This window comes from Bufo gargarizans, chromosome 5, assembly GCF_014858855.1.
Source record: "Bufo gargarizans isolate SCDJY-AF-19 chromosome 5, ASM1485885v1, whole genome shotgun sequence".
Lineage (NCBI taxonomy): Eukaryota > Metazoa > Chordata > Amphibia > Anura > Bufonidae > Bufo > Bufo gargarizans.
Window position 1 is genome coordinate 351,028,920 of NC_058084.1, and position 18,847 is coordinate 351,047,766.

Sequence of the window (18,847 nt, forward strand, 5' to 3'; positions counted from 1 at the left end):
GGCATAACCACTGTGAGGGGGCACACATCTGTACAGATCTACTGTGAGGGGGTACACATCTGTACAGATCTACTGTGAGGGGGTACCATTTTTTTTTAAGTACCGAGGGGGAAGTGTGTGTGGGGGGGGGGGGGGGCTGCCAGAGTGCCAAACACCCTAGCAATACCACTGTTTTTATGAGACAACCTCTTCAAGACTCCATTTAAGATTTTCCCACTGTCCCATAAAAAGATGTTTTGGGAGCTGCTCATGCTTATCTCAGTTTTGTTGTCCACCATCAAGACACAGGTGGCACCTTCATTACACACCTGTGCCCCGAAAATTTGTAGGCTTTTAAAATAAGTATATTTAGTGTCAAGGCACCTATTACGTGCCCTGCCTTTGACAGCCAACCATCACCTTTGTCTGTAGTGGTGTCATGAACGAGAAACCTAGACTGCTATGGACTGGAACCGTATTATCTTTAGAGACAAAGCCAGCTTCTGTTTTAGATGGTCAGGTATGAGTATGGAGATAACCTAGGCGTGTGCAGGGTCTACATGCCCAGCAACATGTGTGGGCAAATGTGCTGCAGGATATTATACAAAACCTCTATGCTCAACCATATCTCATCTTATCGTATCTAGGCTAGAGGCGGCCCAACAGGATGCTAGAGCCTCTTGCCAATTGTACCGTTTTCGCCCAACAAATTTGTCCTTTGGTCGGAATATTGTAATCACATATATCATCATTGCTAGTGTTGAGCGAACTTGAGGTTTCAAGTTCGGTGTACAATGTTCTGGTTATCTAAGAATTCTATTATGGATTCCACTACCACGAACTAGAAGTCATGGTCAGTGGTAGCGGAATCCATAACTGAATTCTTAGATAACCTGAACCTTGTACGCCCAACTTGAAACCACAAGTTTGCTCAACACTAATCATTACAATTTACTTCAAAAATTATATTATTGGAATCGATCAATTTTCTAGTTATGGCTGATAATTGAAGACATTCTTTTGGATTTCCAAGGCAGTGTCACGTACCCTGGGTCTTGCACAGCCTGAAACAAAACACAACTGTTAATGGGATAATGGGATCATTTGAATAGCTTGTAGTGACCAGAAATGGTCACAACATATTGGACAGTACAATACAACCAAAGATTTGACCAGGGCACAGAAATGAAACAAGCAGGCATTTTTAGAAGACCATAAAAAAACTACTGATGAAATTAGGTGCTTTTCAGTTCAATACCCTACAAGATCCCCTGTACCTTTCAAAACCTTCCTTCTAATTCCAGGACTCTTGTAGGTGAGAGAACACACAGGATCTTGGCAGTGAGCCAATCATAATATATTAAAGGGAACCTATCACCTGGATTTTGTGAATAGAGTTGAGGATATGGGTTGCTAGCACATCCGCAATATCCAGTCCCCATAGCTGTGTGCTTTTATGGTCTCAAAAAAACTATTTGATAGATATGCAAATTAACATTAGATGAGTCCTGTCCCTGAGATGAGTCCAGCGTGAAGGAGCCCAGCACTGCCCTGCATCCTCTGAATCTCCTCATTGCTCCCCGATGTCACAAAGCTAGGGCGCCGTAATCTCGCGTTGCGCGAGCTAGCGCGTGCGCAGTGTCGACAGTGTTCCTTCCCTGTGCTGGCAGCAGCCTCAGGAAACGAACTGTGCATGCGCTAGCTCTCGCATCGCGAGATTACGGCGCTCTAGCTTTGTAATATCTGGGAGCAAAAAGGAGATTCGGAGGATGCAGGGCTCCTTCACGCCGGACTTATCTCAGGGACAGGACTCATCTAAGGTTAATTTTCATATCAAATCATTTTTTTGAGACAATAAAAGCACACAGAGCTATGGGGACTGGATATTACAGATGTGCTAGTGGCGATCTAGCAGCCCATATCCTCAGCTCTATTCACAAAATCCAGGTGATGGGTTTTCTTTAAGGACCTTCACTATTGTGACTAGAAAGAATACAAATGAGCCATGATCAGTGCTGGATAGGATAGAAAAGGCAAATACCATATAAATTATCTTCAGAAAATGTCACTGACACTGTTAAAAGCCCTTTGGGCTCTGGAGATTAAGGCTGTATATGAAATAATTAGTATATGCAAGTCATAGAGAAATTGGCAATGCAGTTAAAACAAAACTAATTATCCAACAATCAGATCGGACTAATACCATTTTATTATGTACTTCTGTTAGTTACCATCAAAGGCCTTGTAAAGAACATCCCAGGCGCATTATACTAGGGTGATTTATTGCTTGGCAGCTCCAGGGTCAGAGCTTACTTTATGGCTCCAAATTCTGACATCCTGATGTCTGCAGGAATCCAGGCTGATAATAAAACACGTCCAATAGCGACGGAGAGGGTAATTAAGAGACGTATGAAACTGTACTATGTGACCCTACAAGTATGAGGTGACAAAGTTTGTTCAAAGAAAGGTCAAAAACATGCTTTACCGCCGTAATAGTATTTGTATCTAGACAAACACAAAGTCAATTTTTGTCTGGCATTAAGAGAACTGCAACCTCAGGTGGTCTTCATTAGGGGCTCTCACCAATAAAAATCTATGGGAAGAATCTTATCAGAAGGTTGGCTATCTTGCCCTAAAGGGAATTGAAATCAGATGCCATTTGACAAATGGATAGTATGCATCAGGTAGCCTGAGAAGTGCGGCCATCTTGGATAGCAGAAGAAAAGCCCAAGAAACTGTGGATTTGCAGCTGAAGGGATAGCAAAGAGGACACCATCTAAGTGTTCTTCTCATTTCCCAGTCAATGTGATATTTTTTTCTTGAACTGGAGGGTCGCTGCTGAAGCCAGTCTCTGGCTGCAGAGGAGCATATGATCATGACCATGCAGCCCTGGATATAAACACTCCAGGAACCGGAACATGGACACAGCAGAGGTAGCAGGGAGCAGGTAAGTCTTCTAGAGAGGTAGGTTGCAGGCACTTGCTAAAGACTGAGTTCTCCCTGAGAATCCCTTTAAGGCTCTGTAAACCTACAAGTTGTATGAAACCGTAATAGGGCACCTATCCAAATGTACGAACCTTTACTGTTCCTGTGTATTCCATACAAATCTGATACAGAAAAGAACTCTTATGCTCCATCCCACTTTGTATATGGAAATATATTCTCCCCAAAGAAGCGCTAGTGCTAATAGCAAATATCTGTTTATCAGCACAGCACAAATGGAGCCTGTACAGCAGCACATTTTGCCATCCCCAGGTTATTTCTCCAATATATTTTTGCATCAGTGGCGTGCCTAGGGTGTTTGGCACCCAGGGCGGGTCATTTCTCTGGCACCCCCCACCAATACTTTATTTTAAAAAATTGTACCCCCTTACAATAGTAAAAATTGTACCCCCTTACAATAGTAAAAATTGTACCCCCTTCACAGTAGTTTTGTCCAGATATGTGCCCTCTCATGGTAGTTATGCCTTCACTGTACAACTTTCACAGTAGATATATCCACATTGTGCCCCTTTAAAGTACTTATCCCTTCATTGTGCCACCTTTACAGTTGTAATCCCCTCTTTGTGCCTCCCTCACAGTAGTTATGCCCTCTCTGTGCCCATTTCAAAGTAGTAATGCCCTATCTGTGCCCCCTCACAGTTGTAATGCCCTCTCTGTGCCCCTTCAGAGTAGTTATGCCCTCACTGTGCCCCATACCAGTAATAATGCCCTCTGTGCCCCTTCATAGTAATAATACCTACTCAGTGCCCCATAACAGTTATGCCCACCTACTTTACAAGAGTAATGCTCTCTGTGAACCCTTCATAGTAGTAATGCCCATTGTGCACCTCCATAGTAGTAATGCCCCTTGTGCCGCCTTTATAGTAATAATGCTCACTGTGCTTCCTTCACAGTAGTAATGCCCATTGTATCCCATTTATAGTAGTAATGCCCATTAAGACCCCCTAATACTTGTAATGCTCTTTGTAGTAGTATTGCCCTCTGTGCCACCTTTGTAGTAGTATTGCCCTCTGTGTCCCCTTTGTTGTAGTATTGCCCTCTGTGCCCCCTTTGTTGTAGTATTGCCCTCTGTGCCCCCTTTGTTGTAGTATTGCCCTCTGTGCCCCTTTTGTTGTAGTATTGCCCTCTGTGCCCCTTCATAGTAATAATACCCACTCAGTGCCCCATAACAGTTATGCCCACCTACTTTACAAGAGTAATGCTCTCTGTGCCCCCTTCATAGTAGTAATGCCCATTGTGCACCTTCATAGTAGTAATGCCCCTTGTGCCCCCTTCATAGTAATAATGCTCACTGTGCTTCCTTCACAGTAGTAATGCCCATTATGCCCACTTCATAGTTATAATGCCCATTGTATCCCATTTATAGTAGTAATGCCCATTAAGACCCCCTAATACTAGTAATGCCCTTTGTAGTAGTATTGCCCTCTGTGCCCCCTTTGTTGTAGTATTGCCCTCTATGCCCCCTTTGTTGCATTGCCCTCTATGCCCCCTTTGTTGCATTGCCCTCTGTGCCCCCTTTGTTGCATTGCCCTCTGTGCCCCTTTTGTAGTAGTAATAATGCCCTCTGGGCCCCTTTGTAGTAGTAATGCCCTCTGTGCCCCCTTTGTAGTAGTAATAATGCCCTCTGTGCCCCCTTTGTAGTAGTAATAATGCCCTCTGTGCCCGCTTTCTAGAAGAAATGCCCTCTGTGCCCCCTTTGTAGAAGAAATGCCCTCTGTGCCCCCTTTGTAGAAGAAATGCCCTCTGTGCCCCCTTTGTAGAAGAAATGCCCTCTGTGCCCCCACCATGGTAGAAATGCCCTCTGTTAAAAAATAACAGTACTTACTCACCTTGTCCCGTTCCTGAAGCTCACAGTCCTCTCTCCCCTACACAGATTGCTCTGCAGCACTGTGTGGGCAGTGCTTATGCAGATTTCAGGCCAGCAGTGCGATCTGGGCCTGCAGGCTGAATGGTGGAGCGGGGAGAAGTCTTCCGGCTCTACCATTCAGTGCGGGAGAGACAGAGCTCAGGGAACTGAATGACAGGACCGCAGCTCCCTGTGCTCCTGCAATGAACGCTTCCATCTATATTGACGGAAGCGCTCATTGCTTCTAGGCTCCGGCACCCGGGGCGGAGCGCCCACTGTTTTGCACAAATTGATAACTAGTGCTGACTGTATTAAATGACCAACTACTTTAATAAAGAGAATGGTAGCACCCAGCTGTAAATTTAATCATGCATTTCTAAAAGGAATAACAGAGGAACAGCACAATGAAAATAAGAAAAGTTGCTTTAGAATTTCTATTTCCTGAAGAATACCAGCATTTACTAAAACAGACATGTCAGATGAGGTGGCAGGTCCTCTTTAAATACCTCTCGAAGGCCATAAGCGACTACGATGTACCATAAACAATTAAACTGGGGCAGGCATATTACATATGAAGACTGGGAAGGTATGCAGGGGCTCTGTAGGCGAGAAGGTGCATCCCTACCTTAAAAGCAGCTTCTAAGGTGTCCATTACATTTCATGTAAACAAAGTAAGCTAAAAAGTTTTATAACACACAATTAACCCCCTTCACTACCGAGCCACTTTTCACCTTTAATCCCAGGCCAATTTTTGCAAATCTGACGTGTCACTTTATGTGGTGAAAACTTTAAAACGCTTTTACTTATCCAAGCCATTCTGAGATTATTTTCTTGTCACATATTGTACTTCATTACAGTGGTAAAATGAAGTTGAACATTTTTCATTTTTATTTATAAAAAAAAAAAAATACCTTTTTCTCTTCTTTTAAAACAGATAGTGATACCTCCTAAAATAGTTATTACTTTACATTTACCATATGTGTACTTCATGTTTGGATCATTTTGTAAATGATGTTTTCTTTTTTTGGGACGTTATAAAGGCTTAGAAGTAAATCTTAAAAAAAAAAAAAACAGAAAATTTCCAAAACCCACTTTTTAAGGGCCAGTTCAGGTCTGAAGTCACTTTGCAAGGCTTACTTAATAGAAACCACACTCCTCAAGGTATTCAAAACTGATTTTACAAACTTTCTTAACCCTTTATGTGCTCCACAAGAATTAAAGGAAAATGTAGATGAAATTTCTGAATTTAACTTTTTTTTTTAAGCAGATTTCACATTTTAATCAATTTTTTCCAGTAACAAAGCAAACAAAACTCAATATTTATGGCCCCGATTCTGTAGTTTACAGAAACACCCCATATGTGGTGGTAAACTGCTGTGCGGGCACACAGCAGGGAGCAGAAGAAAAGGAACGCCATATGGTTTTTGGAGGGCAGATTTCACTGGGATAATTTTAAGTTGCCATGTCACATTTTAAGACCCCCTGATTCATCCCTAGAGTAGAAACTCCCCCAAAAATTACCCCATTTTGGAAACTACGGGATAAGTTGGCAGTTTTGTTGGTACTATTTCAGGGTACATATGATTTTTCGTTGCTCTATATTACACTTTTTGCGAGGTAAGGTGACACAAAATAGCTGTTTTGGACAGTTTATTATATATTTTTTTATTTACAACGTTCATCTGACAAGTTAGATCATGTGGTATTTTTATAGAGCAGGTTTTTACGGACACAACAATACCAAATATGCCTTTTTTTGTTGTTTCAGTTTTACATAATAAAGCATTTAAAAAATAAAAGAAAAAAAATTCTTTAGTGTCTCAATATTCTGAAAGCCATTTTTTTTTAAGCGACTGTCTTATGTAGAGGCTAATTTTTTTGGTATGAGATGACGGTTTGTTTGGTACTATTTTGGGTGTGATGTAAGGTGACAAAAAATTGCTTTTTTGACACTTTAAAAAAAAAAAAGTGTTCACCTGAGAGGTTAGGTCATGTGATATTGTTATACAGCAGGGTTTTACAGACAAGGCAATACCTAATATGTATACTTTTTATTTAAGTTTTACACAATAACAGCATTTTTTAAACAAATAAAGAATGTTTTAGTGTCTTCATAGTCTGAGAGCCATAGTTTATTTAATTATTGGGCGATTGTCTTCGGTCATGTGATATTTTTATAGAGCCGGTCGATACGGAGGCGGCGATACCTAATATGTCTACTTTTCTATCTTTCTCTATTTTTTTAAACTTTATTTTGGTAAAAGGACACTTTTTTTTTTTTTTTTACTTGAAACTTAATTGTTTTTTTAACTTTTCTTTTCCCCACTCTGGGACTTCAACTTTTGGGGGTCTGATCCCCTTTACAATGCATTACAATACTTCTGTATTGTAATGCATTGGCTATACACTTACAGCCTTCCTGCCTGTGATATCCAGGGGGCTTGATCTCGCATGCTGTCACGGAAGGCAGCCACAATGCCTAAGGATGGCCACCCCGCAGGATCCGGAATGTACCGCGGTCAGCGCTGACCGTGGCAGTGTGAGGGTTAATACGTTGGCATCTGTGCTTTTACAGATGCCGGCACATACAGCAGGGGTCCCGCTATCAGTGACTACTGGACCCCTGCCATTGATCAAGCGGGCGCAGCTTCTGCACCCGCCCGATCAGCCCGCTGTACATGTACGGCGCTGGTATTTGTGTCATGCATTTCTGCTCTGTACATGTACAGCACTGGTATCCTACAGGTTAATGGTGAATTATAAGTGAGACATAGAGAGGGTGCTTAGTCAGGAACTACCATAAAACATGGTTCACAACAGGGACGGACTGGTAACTTAAAGTGGCCCTGGAAACAAACCTAAAAGTTGCCCCTATGTTGTGGGCGGGTCCAAATTTACAGAAGGCGGGGCAACACAAGTAGGTAGGGCCAGCAATACCACATAGCAGCACAAAATAATGCTGCCTGAGCCACAGTATGAAACTGTATCCTAGTTCGAGGATGGCAATATAGCCGCAGACTGAGTGCACAATGCTGCTACATTAATTAACGCCGAGAGCCTCAGATCTTTATGTATGTGGCTGGCAGCCAAAAAAAAAAACTTTGGTGGCTTTCTGGGCATCAGCCCGCTTGGAAATTTCCCTGTAGGGTCTATGCCCAGACCTCCCATGGTCCACATACTGTTCTTGTCTGTGTCTATCCTAAGACGGCCATTATCTGATGCGGGCTCGACAGACAGCCACGTCACCTGACTCCCCCAGATACAGGAATGCTCATATGTGTTTTCAATAGAGATAGAATGAGCCGCTACCGGACGCCTCTAGCAGCAGTTTCCCTCTCAAGGAACAAAAGATTAGATACGATAAGATTTATGATGGTAATTATTCCATCCCCTTACATCACCCAGCAGTGAAGAGTCAGGAGGCCACAAATACAATTGGCTAGTACTGACCAGATCAGCAGGTTTGGACTACTTTTCTCCTGTGTGTACAATATGTGGCCGTTTAGGGAATTGTGTCCCTACAGTCTAAATATTCTCCACTGGCTGAACTGAGAAGATATGAAACCCCCCACAATGTACAATCAGAATTAATTTGGGCACAAATAATAATCTGCCATTTCCACTAATTCAATTTTGCACATTCTGAATCATATTAGTGGGTGCACATATTTTGTTGGTTTTCCCTTGAAAATGTGACTTGCCTATGGCTCTTGGGTCTAAATCCATGTGGAATAAATTGCTTATGCACTGAAGTCTAAATCCAGATGGAATAAACTGAATACAAGTTATGAAAGTGTGGCTATCACTATCCAGTACAATTGCAGTATACCATATCCATACATTTCTATTATGCATCTTCCTATAAAATAATGGATCCAGATTCCAGCATGTGATAACTTTGGTGAATGTACTTTTTTATTTATTTATTAAACAAAAGAACTTAATTTAATAAAAAGTCACCATGGCCTCACCCACACTATATGACATCTACAGGCGCTTCCTAAATATGACACTCATTCTGAACAGCATATTTCATGCCAGAAGACTGGCATAAATACATTGATAAAATTCCTGCTTTCCTTCTATTAAAAAGCTGGCTTTCTGCAGCCACCAATAGGGGGAGCTCAAGGCATAGGAATGTATACAGTTACTGAAAAGAAGGGATGCAAATGAGCTCTTAGCAAGCTCTGCTTCTGACACCACCAGATGTAAAGTAGCTAAAGGAGTTCAGAGTCTGCCTCCATTAAAGCTATACCACTGGGTATGGCTCACAATTGAGTGGCGATCAGACGTTTAGGCTCATTTCACTATGACAATCACAGTTAACATTTCATGCTTTGCTATAAATATGTAGTCTCTACCAAGATATAATCTGTACATTTAAGAAAGGAAAAAAAATCTTGAACATGGCACAGACTATATTAAAAACAATTCATCTTCAGAACGTTCATATTACACGCTCCCTCAAGATTTCATATGTTTTATTAACAGGAAGATGAAAGCTAGAGAAATCTGCCTTTTAAATCTGTGTACACCCAGGTTAATGTAGCCTCTCACTTCAATAGTTCTGGAAATGAAGTCGCCATGCAAAGGAAAACATCTCTGCATTGGCCATTTTAAGGGTCAGAGCTTTTACGATGACTTCATGCAGCACATAAAAGAATTTTCTGCTGACCTCTTTTGTCTTGAAGAGGGGAGCACTTTAACCCACTCGAAAAAGGTCTCTTATTAAACAAGTGATCAATCTTTTTTTATTTTTTTTAGGTTATGCAGTCTATGGTAAGCGGTATGGATGGATCAAAGCACTGTGTGAATAAAAACCAAGTGGACAGAATTAAAGTACAGATCATTAAAATGCACTAAGGGAAAGATAACCAAGGGAGACAGAAAGCTATCTGGCATGAAAGGGAGCAGGCAGAGGTTGATAACAGTGTGAAAAGTAGGGGGCATGGCCTGAGCATGGCGCTGTAAGCACACATCTCTGCAGAGCTCCCGGACCCTGGGCCCTCTAATTGAGCTTCCCACATCATTCAGCTTAGTGGTAAGGATGTCAGTATGCTGAGGATCCACTTATCTGGCACCAGAACCACATATCGCCCGCTATTTCAGCCAGAGCTCAGGCCCGACACACAGCTTGGCTGAATCCAAGATGGCGCCAACAAGCGGGATGGAGATAGTGACCGCGGAACAACGGATCCCTGCTGTATGTGGAAGCACACCAAGGGCAGACCAACAGCACACCTCACCCATAGCTCCTGTCGCATAGCCCCCAGTGTTCCTACCATTGCTGTGGCAGGATGAGCGACAACTGAGGGTGGTTACCACCCAGTCCCCTGACCTGGTGAGTGCTGCATCGCTAGCCAAGCACTTGGGCCTTGTGGTCCCTGACCCTCCAGAAGTGCTAATCCCTGCAGATGGCACAGGGAACCTGGCCTCACAAAATGGCAATAGATCGCCTGCGCATCTTGTGCAATCCAGAGCCCTATCTCCGCCTGCAAGGGACTTTATACCCAGCAATGATAGCAGACTCCTTTCTGCTCTGACCACTACTACTGATTCACCATCCACCCCATCCAAAATTCTGCCTTTTCAGATGCCTCTGAAACACCATCGTCTGCTTCTTCCACCGACAGTAGGCGCCCTAAGCGCCTGAAACGGAAAGATATTTGGTCCCTACTTACTAATCTACCTACAAAGAATCATCTACAAGCAATAATATGCAGGGTTGAAACCAAACAAGAACAGGCCATTGCTGCCGTAAAATCTGACTTTGCCACGGTGTCTATGCAGCTATCTACTCAAATTCTATCTCTATACTATAGAGATTCCCGGCTTACCAAGGTGGAAGAAACCTTAACCCTTCAACGAGATATGAATAGGCACTTACTCTTGCAATTAGATGACGAAGAAAATAGGGGGCATCGCAACAATATCAAACTGCGGGGGATCCCAGAAGAAATACCTTTCCAGACCAATGGAGGCAGTGATGGAATTGGATAAAGTACACAGAGTCCTGGGACCTAGACGTCTAGATAATCCTGTGCCCAGAGATGTTCTATGTAGAGTTCATTTTTTCAGGGAGAAAAAGTGGGCATGGAGACAGGGCCCCGTTCTGTTTGGGAATACCCAGATTCAACTGCTACCAGATGTCTCGAGGCGAACCCTACTAATGAGACGCACCCAAAAACCCTGTTGCATTCTATTTCTGAAATGGGAGCAACGTACCGTTTGGGTACATCATTTGTAGAAACTGCCTTTCTTTTGCCCAACATTCCCCGGACCAGGCTGAAGATCTGGCCTGATTTCTGGAAGTACCTTCAATAGTGATACCGGACTGGTTAGATGTCCCTGTTTCCTTGCCCTTTGTGACCATGACATCCCCCCGCTCCCGTGGCAAGCCCTCACACGAACTCTATCAAGGGATACCAATAACGCAGGATCCTTGCGCAGAAACCATCCCAATAAATGACTAAAGCCATGTATTGCATTTTCTAAATGAGTGATTTTTCACTCAGGGAGTCCCCGGCCTAATTCAGGCTCCCTCTTCCTACCATCTGAATGGCAGAAATTCTGCCCTCAGTGGTAGGACAGTATCTGGCTACACCCTCCCTGACCTCCTAAGAAAGTTACCCGGTGTACCTATTACACTAGGCCCTGGGAAAGAGAAGCTGTCCTAGTTGCTCTGCCTTTCCCCACATAGGAAACCGGTTCTCGGTAGGCCTGCCGTTGAGCTTACCCTGAATTGCCAAGTGTTTTTATTAATTTTTTACTCCACTGTATTGGTACAACTACCTTTGTGTGTTTCCCGTTCTGGACTAGCTGGAGCGGGTATTTAGCTTATAAAGCTACCCTCCTGAAACTCTTTGTTGTTTTCCTCCCCCTCCTAGTGTTCCTGTCTTACCTCAACCCCCTCTCCCCCCATCCTCTCTCTATCCCCTTGATTTAGGACTGAAACATGTCTACCATCAACTTTGCTTCTATCAATGCCAACGGTTTCAACACACCTGAGAAAAGGTCCTCCATTCTCCGGCTCCTATAGAGTAAGAAGGTACAAATTGCTTTTATACAGGAAACACACTTCCGCAGGGATGCCCTTCCCCACTTCAAATCACCCAGATACTTGCCATAGCTGTTACCCCATTTCAAAGTCAAGAGGAGTAAGTATACTGATATCTAGAAACGCTCCATGGGAACCTGTAGATATCAGAACAGATGAGGAAGGCAGATTTATATTTTTGAAAGGTCAGACTGCCCAACATCTTTACACCCTGGCCAACATATAAGTCCTTAGCGAGAATCCTATCCAGACTGGATGATTTTACAGAGGGCACATTATTGGTCGGAGGAGATCTAAATTTCGCCATAGATCCATTAGTAGATGTCTCCAGGGGAGCTTCCCATTTAGCTTATTCGTAACTACACCGCATTAAGCGCCTCTTACAGTCACATCCGCTAGTAGACGTATGGAGGAATATAAACCCGGACGCTCGAGATTACACCTATTATTCCCTAGCAAGAGATGTATACTCCAGCCTAGAATACTTTCTGATCAGCTACGTGGCAGTGTCCTCCCTCAACTCCACAATAGACCCCATAACTTTCTCAGACCATGCAATGCTGCATGTCTCTTTGAAAACCCTTTTACCTACGCCTAAGTCCTGGAACTGGAGACTGAATCAATCCCTGCTACAAGACATAGAAATTTCACAAGACGTCTAAATGGTTCTCACTCGTTACTTTGAGGAGAACCAGGTAGGCAACATATTCTCCTTGACGGTAAGTGTGTGGTCAGGGGAGCACTTATCAAACATGGAGCGAGACGTAAAAAAGAGAGCGGCCGAAATATTGCACCTTCTTGCTTAGATCTCCCGCTTAGAGCAGACACACAAGGCAGAACATGCTATAGCTACCACACAGTCCTATTACTAGCCAGGGGGAAACTTAAAGAAAAACTTGACATACGCACCAAAACTTTACTAAGGATAGGCAGCACTTTTTTGAGAATGGTAATAACTGTAGTAGAACGTTAGCTCGGTCATTACGGGAACAAAAAGCAAGAAATTACGTACCATTGATTGCCTCCCGCAGGGGTCCAAACCTTAACCACCCAGAAAAAATAGCAGAGGCATTTGGTTTATTTTATAGGGACTTATATAACCTCCCTTGCCCGGACCAAAATAACCTGACCCAGACTCTGGCAATGCGCAAATACCTAGCGGACTCGGGATTGCCAAAGACCCCACGGGAGGCTATTGCGGCCCTGAATGAACCCATTTCGGAGGAGGAACTAACAGATGCCTTAAAATCTATACAACCAAGTAAAGCCCCTGGCCCGGATGGACTAACAGCTTCCTACTATAAGAAATACCTAACCCTTTTGAAAACACCACTTACAAAGGCGCTGAACTCGGTATCACTAAGCCAGCCACTTCCCAGAAACATAACACATGCTCACATCACAGTGATATATAAAGAGGGAAAAGATCCAGCAGCCTGTGCAAGTTACTAGCCAATCTCATTGTTAAATGTTGATTTGAAATTCTCCTCAAAAATTCTAGCCACGTGGCTCGTTGTCAAGGACGTTCCCGTGGCAGGTACCAGGAGATCGGAGAGACTGGCAACTCGTGGGTTAAATTGACAGGTTCACTGTTGATTTTATTGTGTCTGTGTTTAGGTGAATGCCAAACCCCTTGCTTCAGGTGTTGCTGGTTGGTATACTACCTTTCCCATAAGTAGCCGCTTCTCATACTTGGAGGTGCAGTTTATAGATTTTCTTCCTGCCTTCTAATTAGCTGGTGGGTTGTACTCTGTGGTGCTTCTAGAGTTGCCAGTTTTCTACTTTCAGATAAGTCTCGTCTGTTCTTATTGTTTTGTGTTTGTTATATTCCCTGTTGTTTGTATCTGGGCCTAAGACAGAGACTTCCATTTGTCCATCTGGGGAGGAATGGGTTGTCTCTGGTCCTAACCTCATTCCAGGGTCTTATAGAGATATAAAGGCCTAGTTATACAGCATATGAATATTCCTACTGTCAAGGTCTATTCATATTGATAGGTAGTTAGGGCCCGGATTAGGGTTGTTTAGGAGGTGACCCGTTTATTCCCAGTTTCCAGGCCCAGTTACTGTTCCCCTTGCCTCCTGTGTTTAGTGTGGAGTTTTTCCCCCACGCTGATGATCGTGACACTCGTCCCCCTTTTAACAGACCTAATTCATACAGACCAAGTGGGTTTCATACTATCCCTACAGGCCAGGGACAACACGACTAAGGTGTTAAACTTGATATACCAAGCCAAATTACAACGCTCCCAGCTGTGCCTTCTGTCTACAGTTGCCGAAAAGTAAGTTGGCCTTGGCTATTCAAAGTTTTGAACCACGTAGGCATAGGTGACTCCATGATGGCCTGGATTTGCTCTCTCTATACCTCCCCGACTGCAGTGACGAAGGTTAATGAAGGTTCTATCCCCTGATTTCGACATTCGAAACGACACTCGTCAGGGGTGCCCTCTTTCCCCTTAAATATTTGTACTTACGTTAGAGCTTCTACTTCGGACGATTTGGATGAACCCGGCTATTACTGGCAGTTGCAACCCAGGAAATTAAGATAGCTGCCTATGCAGATGACCTGTTGTTCACCATTACCAAGCCCCTGACCTCATTCCCTAACCTAACTGCAGAATTTAACACGTATAACACTTTCTCCAACCTGAAAATCAACTTTCAAAAATCAGAAGCCTTAAATATATCGCTGACAAGCTCACAGGAATCAGCCTTGGCTACCGCTTTCCCATTTAAATGGACAGCAGGTGCAATCAGATACCTGGGAACTTGGATTCCAAGGGATCTGAGAGAGATCTATAGCAGGAATTTTACCCCTCTTCTAAGTCGGATCAGAGAAGATCTGAATAGATGGTCTAAAGGTCTCTACACATGGTTTGGCCGCTGTGCCATTTATGGCCGCTGTGCCATTTTGTCCTACCAGGCCTGCTATATCTCTTTCAGACACTGCCTATACATTTACCATCTAACTTTGTTGTTGCTTACTAGGACCTCTTCAGGTTCATTTGGGGAGGGCGAAAACCGAGACTATCCCAATCTTTACTCCATGTCCCAAAGGAGCAGGGGGGATTGGGGATACCAGACCTCCATAAATACTATGCGGCAACTATGCTACAGCGCGTTTTGGATTGGTGCAGCCACCCCCCCTTTAAACAATGGGTGGCCATTGAACAGCTAAGCTCCCGTTCCCCCCTTGATCTACATAGGGCCGACTCTACTCCAATACCATATGAACGCTAATAAGAAAGGGATCTCACCGACCCCCCTCCCCATTATTCCCAGTCATTGGGCATCCGGACTTCCCGGCGGGATGGGCATGTGGCCCCTTTACACAATGGCGACTCGGGGGTAAATGTCGAGCCCCATTTTTTAGAATTGCGGGAAGATGGCTTACGCATACTGAACTAATAAATCAATCATAACCGTGCTCGCTGGGTCCATGGAGGTTCAGACAACTCTCACACTTTCTTTCCTCTAGTCCATCCACACTGGACTTTGATAGATCTCTCACATCTTTTAAAAAAAGTATGTATTGGCTCAGGTATATACTGGCATTCCCTTTCTGAATTTTATAGGGAGTTGGTGGTACCAGATCAGAGTTTCTTCTCCCCCTTTGTGAACAGATGGGCCGCCAATCTGGGAGTAGACATCCCCTCTAAACCAGTGATAGGCAAACTGCGGCTCTCCAGCTGAAGAACTACAACTCCCAGCATGCAAAGACTGTCTACAGCTTTCAGCCTACAGCAGGGCATGGTGGGCGTTGTAGTTTTGCAACAGCTAGAGACCTGCACTTTGCCTATCACTGGCCTAAACTATACAATTTCACACATAAGTCTTTGATCGCCAGAAAGTTTCAGGAAGCAGGCTATAAATTGTTGTCTAGATAGTATTATGTTCCGACTCGCCTTCATAATATGTTTCCTTCTACCTCCTCGCTATGCTGGCGTTGTGACATAGCACAAGGATCCCTGATCCATGTTTTCTAGCATTGTAGCAAACTTAGACACTTCTGGGAGTCAATACTTAAGACCATGACCTCAATCTTTTCATTTCCTATCCCAAATACTCTAGTCTTTTTTTTTTTTGGTACTCAGAGCTACCATACTGGTTGCTTAATAAGGCCATAGTCCGCAATTTGGTGAGTGCGGACAGGGCCTGTATACCAACAAGATGGAAGTCGCCTATCCCACCGTCTGTGTACTTTTGGATACGCAAAGTAGAGGACATCCAGAGAATGGAGGAGCTGACAGCTATTCTGAGAAACACCCACAAAGTGTTTAACACTTCATGGACTCCATGGTTCGTGTTTCAAAACACCCCAGAGTATCAGACCTTACTGGCTTGATTCCACTTCAGATACTCACTTTATCTCCTTATCCCTACACCCTACCTCTTGTCTTCCCTCCCCAGTTGTTGGTTGTTTGTATCTCTGTACTCTTAAGTATACTTTTCAATTACATTCATTAGAGTATGTTTCAAGCACTGTTTGCTCAAATGAGATCCTTCTACTCAGCTTACTAGGCATCTCATAAGATTGATGTGGACGAATTGACTCCTACTATGAGTGATATTTTGCACTACTGTACATGCTTCTATTGATCAGATATCTGTGATATCTATTTTCTCTCACTAAGAAGTGTTTCTATTATAGCTGTCTTTTCTAAACTTGATAAATAAAGAATAATAAAAAAATAAACGGTGTGAAAAGTATTGTGGAGTCCATCACAATAGCAAGTCAAAGAATAAAAGGCATTTCAAGCATTTCATTTACCCAGGAAACACGACTGTTTACATGGTTACTAGGCTGAAAGAGGTATATATGATCATCATGATATTGTCACTGACTTCAACCGGAATGGAAATTGTGCCCTTACTGATACCGGCATCAAAACAGAATAATGCATCCTTGTACATGGCTGACCCATGGAAGGGGGTGGGCAGTAAAGAGCAGTCTATAGCCTGCGGACAGGAGATAAGGGCTACAGTGGGGAATTTCGAGAAGAACTAAAAACATAATTTTGCCAAACGGGCACATGCTCCCCTACCATTCTGACAGCTACAGCTCTTACTGTATATAACACCAGCCAATAAGTAGCGCACGTCACAAGACGGCTCAACGTGCCCAAACTACAATAATACAACTCCAGAGTCGCTACAAAACTCTATATTTGTGAAGTACTGATGTGTTCATTGTAACCTAATCTGTCTAGAATGTATGCACTAAATAAATGCATGGATCAGTAAACTAACATCTACAATAATTATGTGGAGCATACCTATTAAGTCTTGTTCTTTGTCAAACTACTGCTTACCTTTTCTTCCTAGGAAGAAGATATATATCTTGGTTAGGGAATCACATTTCTTTGTAAGTAGCGGGCGCAATGATGGAGGAATAGCGATCACTTAGCCCCCATCCATTGAACCCCTCAGATGCCATGTTCATTGCTGATGGTGGCATCTGATGTTAAAATGGAGGCCTTTAAGAAGTTGTTAATCAGGGTAAAAAAAAAAACAAAAAAAAAAACCACTTTCCTTATCCATTTGCTCTCTGAGGCCGTTGCAGCCATCTTGATTTTAGAAATCAGAAATTCGGATTGAAGTCAATTTGTTTGGCTTCAATTTGCTTAACACTAATCTTGGTATCTATGACCCACGCAATGCCGAATTAATAAATTATATATACACAGGGAGTGCAGAATTATTAGGCAAGTTGTATTTTTGAGGATTAATTTTATTATTGAACAACAACCATGTTCTCAATGAACCCAAAAAACTCATTAACCCCTTCAAGACACAGCCTTATTTCACCTTAAGGACCAGGCCATTTTTTGCAAATCTGACCAGTGTCACTTTAAGTGCTGATAACTTTAAAATGCTTTGACTTATCCAGGCCGTTCTGAGATTGTTTTTTCGTCACATATTGTACTTCATGACACTAAAAATTAAGTCCCAAAATTAATTTTTTTTGCATAAAAAAATACCAAATTTACCCCAAATTTGGAAAAATTAGCAAATTTCAAAGTTTCAGTTTCTCTACTTCTGTAATACATAGTAATACCCCCAAAAATTGTGATGAATTTACATTCCCCATATGTGTACTTCATGTTTGAATTATTTTGGGAATGATATTTTATTTTTTGGGGATGTTACAAGGCTTAGAAGTTTAGAAGCAAATCTTGAAATTTTTCAAAAATCCAATTTTTAGGGACCACTACAGGTCTGAAGTCACTTTGCGAGGATTACATAATAGAAACCACCCAAAAATGACCCTATTCTATAAACTACACCCCTCAAGGTATTCAAAACTGATTTTACAAACTTTGTTAACCCTTTAGGTGTTGCACAAGAGTTATTGGCAAATGGGGATGAAATTTGAGAATTTCATTTTTTTGCCTAATTTTCCATTTTAACCAATTTTTTCCACTAACAAAGCAAGGGTTAACAGCCAAACAAGACTGTATCTTTATTGCCCTGACTCTGCCGTTTACAGAAACACCCCATATGTGGTCGTAAACTACTGTACGGCCACACAGTGGGGCGTAGAGTGAAAGGTGCGCCGTATGGTTTTTGGAAGGCAGGTTTTGCTGGACTGGTTTATTTACACCATGTGCCATTTGAAGCCCCCCTGATGCACCCCTAGAGTAGAAACTCCCTAAAAGTGACCCCATCTAAGAAAGTACACCCCTCAAGGTATTCAAAACTGATTTTACAAACTTCGTTAACCCTTTAGGTGTTGCACAAGAGTTATTGGAAAATGGGATGAAATTTGAGAATTTCATTTTTTTGCCTAATTTTCCATTTTAACCAATTTTTTCCACTAACAAAGCAAGGGTAAACAGCCAAACAAGACTGTATCTTTATTGCCCTGACTCTGCCGTTTACAGAAACACCCCATATGTGGTCGTAAACTACTGTACGGCCACACAGTGGGGCGTATAGTGAAAGGTGCGCCGTATGGTTTTTGG

At 42.8% G+C, this 18,847-nt stretch overlaps 1 protein-coding gene across 3 annotated transcripts in view; it reads right to left on the reverse strand.

Annotated features, from left to right (window-relative positions):
• The window catches only part of CDKAL1 (CDK5 regulatory subunit associated protein 1 like 1), a 908,375-nt gene that overhangs the window by 27,904 nt on the left and 861,624 nt on the right, over nt 1-18,847 (reverse strand). The gene's annotated exons all lie outside the window — the stretch shown is intronic.